Source organism: Polypterus senegalus, chromosome 3 (genome assembly GCF_016835505.1).
Source record: "Polypterus senegalus isolate Bchr_013 chromosome 3, ASM1683550v1, whole genome shotgun sequence".
Classification (NCBI taxonomy): Eukaryota; Metazoa; Chordata; class Cladistia; order Polypteriformes; family Polypteridae; genus Polypterus; species Polypterus senegalus.
Genome location: NC_053156.1, coordinates 277527056 through 277542257, shown reverse-complemented (window position 1 = coordinate 277542257; position 15202 = coordinate 277527056). Strand labels below are relative to the sequence as shown.

General features: G+C 40.6%; 1 protein-coding gene across 1 annotated transcript in view; it reads left to right on the top strand.

Moving 5' to 3' along the window:
• Positions 1 to 15202, top strand: part of arl8a (ADP-ribosylation factor-like 8A) — a 95652-nt gene that overhangs the window by 73565 nt on the left and 6885 nt on the right. The gene's annotated exons all lie outside the window — the stretch shown is intronic.

The window sequence follows — 15202 nt, the reverse complement described above, 5'->3', positions numbered from 1 at the left end:
AAGTCACTCATACTGTTTGTGATCCAACTGTAAATAAATATTGTGACCAACTGGGGGCCGTGACAGCAGCCCAAACTGCAGACACTACCACATGACACAAATCCCAGGTTCAAACTGGTTTATTTGTAATCACAAACACATTTCTTTATTTCTTTCTTTCTTTCTTTCTTTCTTCTCCTCCACTCTTCCCAGATGAGAAGTGTCCATCCTCCACGAGCAACTCCAACTCGCCTAAGATAATATAAGATAAGATAAGGTCGGGCAGCTTCTTTAATCTATGACCTGGGAGTACTTCAAGTGTTAGGTAATGGCCTGCTTGAAGCATTTCCGGGGCAAACAGAAGTCCCTGAAAGTAGGGATTGAAAATCTTGGCAGATCCCTCTGGTGGCCCACATGGAACCCAACATGCTCCTCCACAGGATTACAGATCCTAACCCAGTGGTTAACTCCCCCAGTTCTATTATTATATTGGCCTGAGCCTGTCCGGCAGGGACACCAGCTTAAGCAGATGTCTGGTAGGGGTTATCCTTCCTTTTCTTCCTGATTTTTCCATTCTCCTGGCCTCCTAGACAGTCATTGGATTGGAACGTATTCCAGCAGGGATGCCAGCCCACATGTGCTGTCTATTACCTTATATGTGTATGAATATACAGTATACAGTAGCATATACAAGGCATATCACACAATCACACAGGCTGATGTTAGGGAGAATTTCATAATACAAATTATTGTTATGTTGTTACATACCGGACCTTCCACTATGGAATCATTTAGGCATTTTGGGAAACTGCCTTCTGTAGGTCTACCAGTAAATCGGCTCTTTGGATATTTTCAAACATAAACTTCAAATCTCATATGGCATATGGCAATATGGTGTAGTGGTTAAGGCTTTGGACTTCAGACCCTGAGGTAGTGGGTTCAAACATGCCTGTGTTCCAATTGGGAAAAAGCAAAACAAACGTAGCATGTCAAATGGTGGGGTGAAGGTGTCAGCCAAGTGATAAGGTACACCGACATTAAGGTACGCCGCGACATTAAAACCACTGGCTTATGAAGTGAATAGCATTGATTATCTCTTTACAGTGGAAACTGTCAAAGGGTGGGACACATTTGTTCTTCAAGGTGATGTGTTGGAAGCAGGAAAAATGAGCAAGCGTGGGATCTGAGCAACTTTGACAAAGACCTAATTGTGATTGGTAGCTGACTGGGTCAGAACATCTCCAAAATGGCTGGACTTGTGGAGTGTTCCCGGTATGCAGTGGTTAGTGCCTACCAAAGTGGTCCAAGGAGGCACAACCAGTGAACTGGTGACAGAGTCATGGGTACTTAAGGCTCATTGATGCACAGGGTGAGTGCAGGTTAGCCCAAATGGTCCAATCCCACAGAAGAGCGACTATAGCACAAATTGCTGAAAAACGTAATGCTGGTGTCAGAACTTACAGTATACCATAGCTTGTTGTGTGAGGGCTGTGTTGCTACAGACCAGACAGAGTGTCTATGCTGACCCTTGTCTATTGCTCAAAGTGCCTACAATGTGCATGTGAGCATCAGAACTGGACCATAGAAGAAGGTGACCCGGTCTGATACTTCATGCTTCCTTTGAGATCATATGGATGGCCAGGTATTTATGCATTAATTATCTGGGGAAAGATGGTAGCAGGATGCACTATGGGAAAAAGGGAAGCCAATGAATTCAGTAGGCAATGTTCTGCTAGGAAACTTTGAATCCTGGCCTTCACTTGAAAGTTACATACCACCTACCTAAAGATTGTTGCAGACCATGTATACCCCTTCATGGCAACAATACTCCCTGATGCCAATGCAGGATAATGCACCCTACCTCACTGCACATATTGTTCAGGAATAGTTTGAGGAACATAGCAAAGAGTTAAGTGTGTTGACTTGGCCTCTAAACTCCCCAAATCTCAATCTGATCAAGGATTTGAGGGATGTGCTGGAAAAATAAACCCAATCCATGGAAGCTCCACCCTGAAACCTACAGGACTAAAAGGATCTGCTGCTAGCATCTTGGTGCCAGATATCACAGGACACCTTCAAGGGTCTTCTGCAGTCCATGCCTCGATAGGTCAGAGCTGTTTTGGTGACACAAAAGGGGCCGACGTAATATTAAGCAGGTGGTTTTAATCTTGTGGCTAATTGGTGTATGTATTGTCAAATGTGAAGGCTGACAGAGCAGATAGTGTTCCTGTTTCTCTAACTCACTCACAGTCCCAAAATGAGTTGTTGGTGATTGCAGCTGCACCTTTCTCTCCCATTAGGCCCCACTAGCTGAGCCAGACTAATAGTTATAGTGTCTCGCAGCTCCAGAGTCCTGGGTCTGAGTCGGTCTGGTCCTCCTGTGTGAGCAGATCATGTCTGTGTGGCTCTCCTCATACATTCCAAAGTTGCACAGATTAGCTTACATGGTGCCTCTAAGTTAGGTCAGTGTGAGGATTACCTGCCATGGAGTTGTTTCTAGTCTTGCAACTGGTGTTGACTAGATAGGCTCTGACACCTACAACCGTGAACTGGGTTAAGTAAATTGAAGAATGTTATGGTGTATATTTATATTCAACCTGTTCAATATCCGGGTTGGAATTAAATGAAAGAAACTAAGAGAAGCAGTAGATGACATTTGTTGGCTCATATATCCCAAAATGGCTTTCAAAGCATTTCAGATCTGTTCCTGCTCAGAGGCTATTGGGTCCAAATGAATGCTGACTTCCAGGCAGAGGCTAGTTAAGTAGTGGAGGAGGTGGAAGGGGCGGAGCTGTTGACGTCCAGACCAGAAGTGATGTCAGAAGTCTTCCAAGGGGGCTCTTATCCACTAATGCAAATCGAAACCGCTTTAGTGGCAGCGCCACATCAGAAACCTTCCCCACTTGTTCTGTTGACTCAGCACCAGGGAGATACTCCTGATTATCATGTGTGTGACAATATAAATGATAACATAGTGTATTATCGGGAAGTTTGTGAGACTTACTGGGAACGTTTATTGGGTTCATCTACTCTCATCCTTGAAGAATAACACGCCGCACACACACACACACACACACAGATACACACACATGCACTTACTGATCCTATCCAGACAAAGACTTGAGTGGCCCACATTCTACATGAGATTCTCTGCACAGGGATTCACTATTATTAACTCTAACAAACGGATGTCGTCACGACACCGTAAAAGCTCAACTCTTTTGCTCATATGCTGCTTAGTAACCAGACAATGTCTTACTTTTACCACAGTTGTTCTAAATATTGAGGAGCGACAACAACAGCCTTGATGAGTCCTGTGAATGAGACAGTAGCCATCTAACTCACACTTTGCACCCTTTTCTTATTTCAATCACTCTAGATAAAGGGCAAATTATAGAAAATATATATGCAACATGTTAATTATTAACATATGTCAATACCAAATAGAAGTCAAGGACGGGATTAGAAATGAGTACATTAGAGAGTCGGCTCAGGTTAGATGGTTGGGTGACAAAGTCAGAGAGGCGAGATTGCGTTGGTTTGGACATGTGCAGAGGAGAGATGCTAAGTATATTGGGAGAAGGATGTTAAGGATAGAGCTGCCAGGGAAGAGGAAAAGAGGAAGGCCTAAGAGAAGGTTTATGGATGTGGTGAGAGAGGACATGAAGGTGATGGGTGTAACAGAACAAGATGGAGAGGACAGGAAGATATGGAAGAAGATGATCCATCATGGTAACCTCTAACAGGAGCAGCCAAAAGATAAAGAAGAAAATGATGGAAACAGATAGCAAAGTTTGGATATAAACAATGTAGAAAGACAAGGACAAGATGTGAAGCTTTGGGGGGATCCATCCCGTGTATTATAACTTTCACTGCCAAGAAAATAGCGATTGTTAGTGCAAAGTAACCTCAAAGGACTGAGTCCAAGATAAGACTGCTCCACGGAGTTCTTTTATAGTGCTGGTGGGGAAGAAAGAGGCGGCCCCTCTAACAAGGAGGAAATGACATCATCGGGGTGTGCTCTGTATCCAGAAGTAAGTAGGTTAGGTTTTATTTGTTCCTGAAGGAAGGAGAGAAGGCATTAGTGTAACATGATTAGCGCGCATTTCAGTGGTTCAGAATTAACCACACCCTGTTGCTGCCTCTCATGCACACGTGTGTGACAACAGTCTTAGAAAAGCTTACTGAAACACGTGTCAAGGGGTGACGTCCTGGGTAGCTTTTGATTTAGCAATCATTGGTATTTATAGATTACAGTTGCTGACATCCAGATTAGATGGTCTCACATCTCTTGATCTCTGACATTTACTTCCTGTGTCATTCTTCTGTTGTTGTTTCCTTCTTCTTCATTCTGGTAAATCAGGCTGAGACATGTTTATGTTAAAATGCATACGTGGGTTTTGGGACATGTGACATTGCACACATCTGATTGGCTATCTTGTCCTCTGATCAAAGTGTTTAATCTTTTAAGTATCTTTGCATTCCTTCCTTTTGCAAGCTGTAAACTAATTCTGTAATTCCTACTCCTACACCATTAATCTGTTCCCAGGTTATAAATTAATGAATACAGGTTCATTGGCATCTGTGCTTATTTCCCATTCCCAGATCATAATCTAATTGGAAAAGATGCTAACTGGAACAAATGCATAAATTACTAGTACAATACAAACGGATGCTTCCAATACCTGTAACTAAATCCCTGTAAATTCAGTTCGTTCTGGTTCATTTGAGCAAAATAATTGAAATTTAATATGAACTTACAGCAGTTCAAAAATCGAAGATTTTCCACATCAGGATACATCGGATAATTTTTATCATTAAATTGAGGCTCACTGAAAGTTAAATGAAATTTCCAGTTATAACAGAAGCTTTCCATTTGCCAGTGAATCTACAATCCGATCCTCACATGTAGTCCAGGAGTGGCATAAGGATTTCACAAAAGGCCTAATGTTATTTTTATTACTGTTAAATTTGTGCTCATTTTTAGAATTCCAGTCCTACCAACTGTAAAAGGACAGTTGACAGACCACCCCATTTTAACAGAGTAGGGTATTTTTTTAAGTAAAGCAAAATAAAACAGACGCACAAGGGTGCCAAGGTTTTCTCTCTGGGTTGACAAAAACAATAAACAAAGGTGGGCATGCTTAGTGGACAAGCTGGTCTCCTGGTTTGTAAAGAACACCCTCTTGTGGTTGTTGGGGTCCTTTTATTGGAGGGACTTGATGAAGGAAATGGAAGTGACCTCAATCTTCCTCTGATCGATGAGCTTCTGGAGTGTAGAGAGAAAGAAGAAAGCGTTAACATTGGTGCCCCCTCTCAGCTCGGGGTGGAACTGCTCACCCCCACAAAGCTCTTGATGAAGAGTCCTAAGCACTCTTGCTTGACACAACATACAGGGCATCATGGTTTTTTTGGAGGAATGACTGACTACCTACCTTTTGATGGTACACATCACAATACACACACTTTTAAATAATATCTGTTATAATTTTGACCACTGACCAATAGAATTATATTTCAGCCAAAAGGTGGATTACCATTTTGCTATTCCTTACAATTTGTGCATGTGCATTTCCAGTGTGTGACTACTAGAGAGAATCTGTCTTCAGTGATATTATCACAAAAATGCCATCTTTTCATATCCCTTATCCACCCACACACTGCTATCTGGTGTTTCAATGAGGCACAAAGCTGGGTGCCCTGCTGGCTGTAAAAGAAGTTGTAAAGTTTTGCACCAATTGAGTCAGTGAAATCCGTCACTTGGCTGATCCGGCATAATTTGCCAGCGGTGCTCATAGATTTTTCATCACACTCAGTAGTGGTGTTGGTAGCAAGCCCATCACTAAAGTCAGTACAGCTAACTGTTTCACTCGTCAGTCGGACATCACTAAAATCTTCAGTGCCAACATCAGACCCTGGAACACAACACAACAACACCATTTTCTAATGAAATGCTAATAATGTGCTCTTTGAATGTCTGAAATATTGGACACAGCACTGTAGTGGTTTGACTTTTATCTGACAAATAGAACTTTGAAAGTTCTTATAAACGGAGGTGCAGCAAGAATAGTGCCTGTCTCTTTATAGATTTCCACAAGGGTCCATTTTGGGCCCTGTTCTTTTTTTCTCTGCTTACGATGCCTCTTAGCTCCAACATAAAGGTGTTTCTGATCTATTTGGTGCTCCAGGAATGAAAATCTATCTCTTACCCCCCCACCTCCCCTTCACACCATCATACAACAAAAACAACACTTATTTCTATAGCACATTTTCATACAAATGATGTAGCTGAAAGTGCTTTACATGATGAAGAAAGAGAAAAAAGACGAAATAAATAAGGAATTAAAATTAGGGAACAATAATTAACATAGAATAAAGTATGGTCCGATGGCCTTGGAGGACAGAAAAAACAAATAAACACTCCAGACAGCTGGAGAAAAAATAAAATCTGCAGGGGGTACGAGGCCACAAGACCACCCAGCCCCCTCTAGGCATTCTACCCAACATAAATGACCTCAATCAGTCCTCATGGTATTCAGGGTTCTCATGGAAGAATTTGATGATGACGGTCATGTGGACTTCTGGCCTTTAATCCACCAATGTAAGGACATCACGGTGCTTTGATTTGGTGGTGGTGGCACAGATCGACACCACAGAAATCCGGAAAAAGTACAGAAGAGAGAGTAGGGGTTATTATGGATTTTGGAGCAAGCACTATGAATAGTAATGATAATTAATTGAATATACAGAGCAGCGTTTATCAACCTTTAAGTATTTGCGACCTGAGTTAGCGGAAGAGGATGGATGGATGGCTGGATGGATAAGTTTTTATAACAGTTTTAATCGTGCCCCCCCCTAACATTTTTTTGAAAGGAGCCCAATTTGTTCTTTTCTAATTAATGATATATCATAAATGCATATTTTATTATACCTACTTAACTTTTATCGACATTTATCTAACTATATTTTTCTAGTATTAGAATGCAGTTTAAGTTTATTTGTTTTAGTTTCAATAGATGTATTTTTCATATTTTTGATTCTTGTTTTCTTTTTTTCACATCTTCGCACCCCCATTTTTGTTACTTCGCCTTAGGGGCCCACCCAACAGTTTAAGAACCACTGATACAGAACATCAGGATTAAACTAAGATGAAGCTATGAGAAAACCACGTTAAAGTAATGTGTTTTTAGCAGTGTTTTAAAGTGATCCACTTTATACACAGGCACGCACACACAATATGCTACTAACACAGGTTAAAAACTTATTTAATTAAAAATCTATCCATTATCCAACCCGCTACATCCTAACTACAGGGTCACGGGGGTCTGCTGGGGCCAATCCCTGCCAACACAGGGTGCAAGGCAGGAAACAAACCCTGGGCAGGGCACGCACACACATACACGGGACAATTTAGAAATGCCAATGCACCTAACCTGCATGTCTTTGCACTGTGGAGCACCAGAAGGAAACCCACGCAGACATGGGGAGAACATGCAAACTCCACGCAGGGAGGACCTGGGAAGCAAACCTGGATCTCTAACTGCAGGCAGCAGAGCTACCCACTGCCACCATGCCATCCTTAATTAAAAATAAATACATGCAAACAGAATAATAATAATCATATAACTATAGAACTCTTTTGCATGTAAATTGTGTATGTACTAAAACACACAAAACTTAAAGTATACAGCGCAATAAAATAACAAAATAGGACAACTTTGCATGTAAATAACTTATTTAACAGACTCTGCAAACTATTCATCCATCCATTATCCAACCCACTAAATCCTAACTACTGTAGCTAATCCCAGCCCACCCCGGGCAGGGTGCCAGCCCACCGGAGGGCACACACACACACACACACACACACAAACACTAGGGACAATTTAAGGTCGCCAGTGCACCTAACTTGCATGTCTTTGGACTGTGGGAGGAAACCGGAGCACCCAGAGGAAACCCATACAGTCTGCAAACTATATATAGAAAAAGGAAGCACAACAAATAAATAATATTAGAAGGAAGTCACTGGTAAATACAGAGACTTAACATTGCAAATAAAAATCTTTTAAAAATCAGACACACCTTGACTTTCTTGCTACAAAATCATTTACAACATCATCATATGTTGTATTCCTAGCACCACAGGACCCAAAGAATAACCCAAGCGGGCGGCAGCAATGACAGGAGGAAGCTGCCTGGACTCAGTTACTCATTAGAGCCTGGACAGCACCGGGTTGGCCGTCTGTCACTCTGTGGTGCCACGCATGAAGAGGAGGATAAGGGGACGGGGACCCATCTGTGTGTCTGTCTGGCAGGCTGTACGTCAGGTGGGATGACCAAGGGGGTGAGTCCTGACTCCTGGTCCTGACAGAGGCTAACTGTCATATTTCAGGCACGTGGCAAATAGGTAGTGAGGAGGCCACACGTTACACAAGATGCACGACATGCTGCCTGCACTAGCATACGCAACAGCACACAGACTGGGCTGAGCATAGTGCAGACGGTGCGGTGCAGCTGAGGCGCATAACATACACATTTCTTTGTGCTCCAGTCAGGTCTGGACAAATTGTTCTGAACACCATTAAGATAAGAATCTCTACATGGGGCTGCAGTAATTTGCCCCAACCACTAGAGGGACAGTCCATTCGTAGAACACACAAACTCCCTGCTAAGGATCAGATCAAAGGTCCAAGTGCAATGATTTGTCAGCACTGTCCACTGCACTCTGTGTAAGGATAAGTGAAATTATGAGGACATTATGAAGGTAAAAAGATTTCGATCTTCAGTTCTAGCACCCTTCTTATCAGGTCCAGATTTTATGTCCATTTAACCCAACAAGATTTGCCAGTCCTATCCACCTGATTTTTCTGAAATAACATCAAGTTTAGTTTTAAAGTTCCCTAACGTTCTACTCTCTACCATACTGCTTGGTAACATATTCTATTTGTGTAGGGTGTATAGAAAAGCTTTCTAACATTTGAGTGAAATTATCCCTTAAAAAGCTTCCCTCTGTGCACGTTCTTATTAAACTCACTTCAAAGTAACAGCCTTGAGCCACTGTACTGATTCCTTTCATAATTTTAAAAATGTCAGTCATATCACCTCTTAATTCCCATTTCTTTAAGCTGAAATGGTTCAACCGGTTCAAAACAATTGGCACCCATGAAAACAAAACTAAAACTAACCTGCACCTGAAGAAACTAAGAAATGACAACATTCTGTTTAAAGAGAGTCTCTGACAAGCTGAACACGGTGCATCCTGAGATTTGGGTGATCATATATGTAGGTCGACAGATGGTAAGATCAAACATGGCTAGTATGCAAAAGTAATATAAAACAATATCATTGGATAGTTGAATTGAATCTGAGTGTTCGTAAGTCAGAGTGTTTATTGTTTTCATAAACTCCTCCAACCCCCCCAAATTTTGCTGATCTAGACAATCACCTTCTTCATGTAAATGCCAGATCTGGCTCTCTATGTAAGTGAACCCTGGACGCAATATGAATCCTAGAATTAATTCACCCAAGGACACCAAAGAGAAAGGATAAGGCCAAGTTTAGACTGGGGACAGAATACTTTATGGTTAATAGGTGAGATCACACAGTTCTAGGTAGTGAAAGTTGCATCTCTTGTGCCCTTTTCAGGATAGTTGGACAGGAAGACTAGCAGGAGGGTATTTTAAACATCCAGTCTGTTAAGTGGTAGAACATGACTCCAAGTGTGGAGAATAGGGACCATATTGGAGACTTTTAAGAGGACAGACAACAGGAGGGCATCACACTATATGGGAACTGAGGATTCAAAGATGTAGAGAAACCCGAAACAGCTAAGGGGGCTTCATGTTATGTGCTTCCACAGACTGCCCTAATGTCATTAGTGATTGAGCAGAATCAGACTTGGCAGGATATGCAAAGCCATCAAGTATTCATCAAACTAGTTTACTGAAGAATATAAGATGGTTAAGTAGGTGAAACACTCCACCTGCTAGACAGGGGTTTGATTACGTGCAGTGGTAAACCCGGTGGGACACCAGAGCCTTGTCTTATTATTGTTAGCACCTTGAAATCACCCTTTAAATAACCAGCCCTATCTCTCACACTCTTAACACATGCGTTTCACAAGTCGCCACAATTTTAATATGTTGATCTCCTCTGGCACTATTCCGGTACATTCCGTTTCACCTGCTCTGAAGACTTTTTGACCAGTCACAACGCATTTGATTTTAATTCATGTGCTAAAATGCAGACCTTGCATCTCTAAAGTTTCAACTAACATCCAATAATAGGTCTGTGAATAGAACTGAGTGATTTAAAACTTCATTTCTCTTTACCAGGAGAGGGCACTCCCAGCACTAAAGGCTATTCACACGGGCCAACATCAAAACAAGAGCAGCTTATTAAAGATCCAACATGTCCTGGACATGGCCTGGCTGTCCTACTGCCTTGTGGGAAAAGAAAAAAGAGTCAAATAAAACAAATAGCTTCTGGGACAGCTACTAGCCAAGAGCTGTCACGTCCGTAATCACTTCACTACTCAAGATTCACAAAACAAGAGACTGACCATTGTACATAATGTTCTTTTACATATCTTTTTATTTATGTACTTATTTATGTATTATGCTTTCTATCTATCTATCTATCTATCTATCTATCTATCTATCTATCTATCTATCTATCTATCTATCTATCTATCATATAGTGCCTTTCCTCCTTTCTATCTATCTATCTATCTATCTATCTATCTATCTATCTATCTATCTATCTATCTATCTATCATATAGTGCCTTTCTTATCTATCTTTCTATCTATCTATCTATCTATCTATCTATCTATCTATCTATCTATCTATCTATCTATCTATTGCAAGTGCCATGTTGGATGGACTGGTGCTGCCAAAACTGGGATGGAACATGAATCCATTTCTGGCGGGAAGTCATAATGGAAGGAGAATGTGAGAGGAGGCACGTTCTGGCTGGGATCCCATTTGGGATAAAATAAAAATAATGGATGAACTGAGGGATTCTGAGCAATTCAGTCCCTAGTATGAGAGCGGGCAGTCCTCTTCTGGTTTGGCCCCAGCATAGACACCCACAGGGTTTCCTGAAATTTTGAAGCTTCAAAGGGCAGCACTGTCAGGATCCTTGGGTGCTGCCATGGGGTGCTGTGGAAAATACTCTTCCATAGTTTCGAAAGGCTCCTCTATGACCCAGAAGTGCTTCCGTTATGCTAGGATGTGGCTCCGGAAGTATTCTTGAGTTTATCATAAAAGGAAGCCATCTCATTCCAGGAGCTGACTCTGAGTTGGCAGGCAAAGGGCAAAATTCAAACTGGAGAAGTAGAAAGAGATATTGTGAATTGGACATTTTGGTGTAAAGCCATGAAAATATTTTGTGAATAAAAAAACATTAATTTGTACCCAGAATGGTCTTGTTGTGGATGTGTCTGGAGTTTGGAACTCAGTGGCATCCCATGAAGGTCACAATATCTATCTATCTATCTATCTATCTATCTATCTATCTATCATATAGTGCCTTTCATATCTTCTATCTATCTATCTATCTATCTATCTATCTATCTATCTATCATTTATATAGAGCCTTTCACTATCTATCTATCTATCTATCTATCTATCTATCTATCTACCTATCTATCTATCTATCTATCTATCTATCTATCTATCTATTCCTTTTACTGTCTCATTTTTTTCCTTTATCATTGGCTTTTTATTTTCAATTTCATTAGATTGAAAACTCTGAGCTCCTTCTTTTTCAGTGATTTCTTGAGTAGATATTTCTTATCTAGTCACTAGCAGCATAGGAATCTTAAATCCAGAGTGTTATTTATCTTCAATATGTGCATAAAAAGTAAAGACAGATCATGTCAGAGTGAGCAAAATGGCTGCGCTGTGTGCGTTTCGTCTCCTGTTCACCTTTGTTTTCAACACAATGCAGTCTGACAGGTGCGGTGTAATGACAGACCTTTTCCTTCTTTACGTAGGTAGCGGCTGAGGTTTATTTTTAGCACGTGTGCTATAAATAGAAGTCACTGTGTACATTCTACCCTGGAAATGACAGCACTGGTCTGAATTTCCCAATCCCAACCTGTTTCACTGATGACATTAGTCACGTTCTTCAGAACTGTGCCTGTGGTTATAGTTATCTGCCACCTTCATCTAAATTACAGGATACTGATTTCTGAAGGTCATTGAGTCATAGGAGACTGAACCAGCATCCTTGTCAGTGACAATCCAAAATCTGATAACTGCTAGGCCACATTATACAGTATTAGCCAAACAAAGTGTATTTCGTGCACAATGTTGAAGGTGTTTTACTGGTCCAATGCTACCTTTTACATTTTTATTCAATGGGATCTTAAGTATGTGAACTGGTTTGTTCAGAATGACATATGTGATGAGCCATTTTAGATAAAGTAGCATCTTTTCTGTTACATTTCAATATCCTAACCACTAGGCTACACCATATTACTAAAACAAAACTTTACTATTACTAATGAACACTTTTTAAGTGAGTTGTATATAACAAGTACAAGTGTGTTACAAAGGGAATTATTTGGATTTAAATTTTTTTTTTTTCAGTTATATTACCATTCTCTATAATGTGGGCAGTGACATCCATCAGATCTTCTAAAATTCTGTGATGGTCAATGCAATTTTCTATGCTGTGGTGGGCTGAGCTCGTAACATCACTTCAAGGGAGGCCCACCGAATCAACAAGCACATTTAAAGAGCAGACTCAGTTATGGGACGCACTCTGGACCCCTGGAGGTCTAGAAAAGGAGAGAATGAAGACAAAACTGAGTGCCATCATGAACAATGCTACACATCAATTCTGTGACACTCCAACACTGAGGACTGTCAGGCAATGAAGTATTCAGCAAAAGTATGTGAAGAAACACTAAGGGGGACTCCTTTATACCAACAGCAATACGCCTGCACAACACCTCACTCGGAAGTCTATCTATCTATCTATCTATCTATCTATCTATCTATCTATCTATTATATAGTGCCTTTCATATTCATATTATCTATCTATCTATCTATCTATCTATCTATCTATCTATCATATAGTGACATTCATCTATCTATCTATCTATCTATCTATCTATCTATCTATCTATCTATCTATCTATCTATCTATCTATCTATCTGTCTGTCTGTCTGTCTGTCTGTCTGTCTACACTATTGCAGGCTTATAAAGTAATTTCTGTCACAGGTATAAAACCAAGTCACTTTTATTGTACCTTTCCATAATGAACACCCATTTAAATGTGTTTATGTGACAAATGCAAGTATGTCACATAACAAATTATTTGAGATTGAACTGATTTCCTTATTTGTTACAGCTGAATATCGTAACCTCTAAGCTACACTATACTGCAGTTTTCTCAATTAGTTTGGCTTCTTTCTCAGTTCAGACTTATTTCCCAAAGGCAAATGCATTCGACATCATTCAAATGGCTCATTAATGTAATTACTGATTTAGTACTAAAATCAGGGTTCTGCTTAACATGGTGAAAACACTTTTTGTTTGTTACATTGAGTTTGTTTTACATTTGACAATACGTAGGTGCTTGTCATTGTGTATACCATCTTAAGCAAATTGATTAGTTGATTTCTCAAAACAGATATATTTCCAAATAACTGTCTGTCATTTTCTAACCCTTTTTAGCCCTTAACATTTTTGCTGGAGCCTATCCAAGCAAACATAGGGTGCAAGGAAGGAACAAATCCCGGATAGGATACCAATCCATCACAGGGCAAACACACACACCAATCAAATGCTATGGATGATTAAGGTAACCTGCATGTTTTTGGACTGTTGGAGGAAACCCACACAGACATGAGGAGAACATGCAAACTCCACACAGGGAGGACCTGGGGGATGCGAACCCCGGATGCCTTACTGTGAAGTAGCAGTGGTAACACTGTGCCACCATGTTGCCCTCCATCTACTTCTTCTTTCTGCTGCTCCCATTAGGGGTTGCCACAGCAGGTTATCTTTTTCCATATCTTCCTTTCCTCTGCATCTTGTTCTGTTACACCCATCACCTGCATGTCCTCCTCTCACCACATCCATAAACCTACTCTTAGGTCTTCCTCTCTCCACTCACCTGGCAGCTCTGTCCTTAACATCCTTTTCCCAATATATCCAGCATCTCTTCTCTGCACATGTCCAAACCAACGGAATCTCGCTAACTGTCCAACCTGAGCTGACCCTCTAATGTCTTCATTTCTAATCCTGTCCATCCTCGTCATACCCAATGCAAATCTTAGCATCTTTAACTCTCACCTCCAGCTCTGTCCTATTTTCTGGTCAGTGCCACCGTTTTCAGTCCATATAACATAGCTGGTCTCACTACCTTCATGTAGACTTTCCCTTTCCTCTTGCTGATACCTGTCTGTCACAAATCACTCTTGACACTCTTCTCTTTGCCCTCCATTTTAATGTAAAATACATATTCATCAATTATTTTGAACAACACCTGACCATAGATAGTTAATTATTCTCAGGTGACTCCTCGATAAGTTTTTTAAAGAAGAATAATGTCATTATAAGATCAATCAATTTCAACTGCTCCACACTTATAAGACTCACAGGTACCCCCATAAGAAAATGTTAGTACTTAGTGGTTGATCTTTGATGGCTCATGAGACCTAAAAGGTATTCACATTTTATGTTTCATTTAAGAATCAATGTTGTCACAGATGTTTCTCTTAAAATTCCTTAGGAGAAACAGCTTTCAACAAAAAAGGAGACCTGAGATACAGCTGAGGTGAAAGGAATCAAAACTGAGAATGTGGTTTGAAAAGCATGTTAGGTTTTGTGAGGTCCCCCTCTAGTCTTGTTTTAGTGTCTTTCCAGACTTCATATTTTGGATTGATACCTTTATCTAAGGTGACTTCCAACATCTGGGCTATGATGGTTACATTTTTTGTTTCTCCTTTGGAGCACAGGCAGCTGAAATGACCTTCTTGTGGTCACACAGTGGTGTCAGCAGTGGGACTTGAACCCATAACCTGTGGGTTTGATTTCCAAAGCCTTAAACAACATGCCACACTTCCTGACCACTTTTCTACCCTAAGTCTAGTCTAACTGGAGCCTTAGCAAGATAAGTTAGAGCAACTAATAATATTATTCAGAACCAAGGCCTACAGTTTTATAATGATAGCAGAGAAAAAGGGCTTCTACTACCTCCAAACAC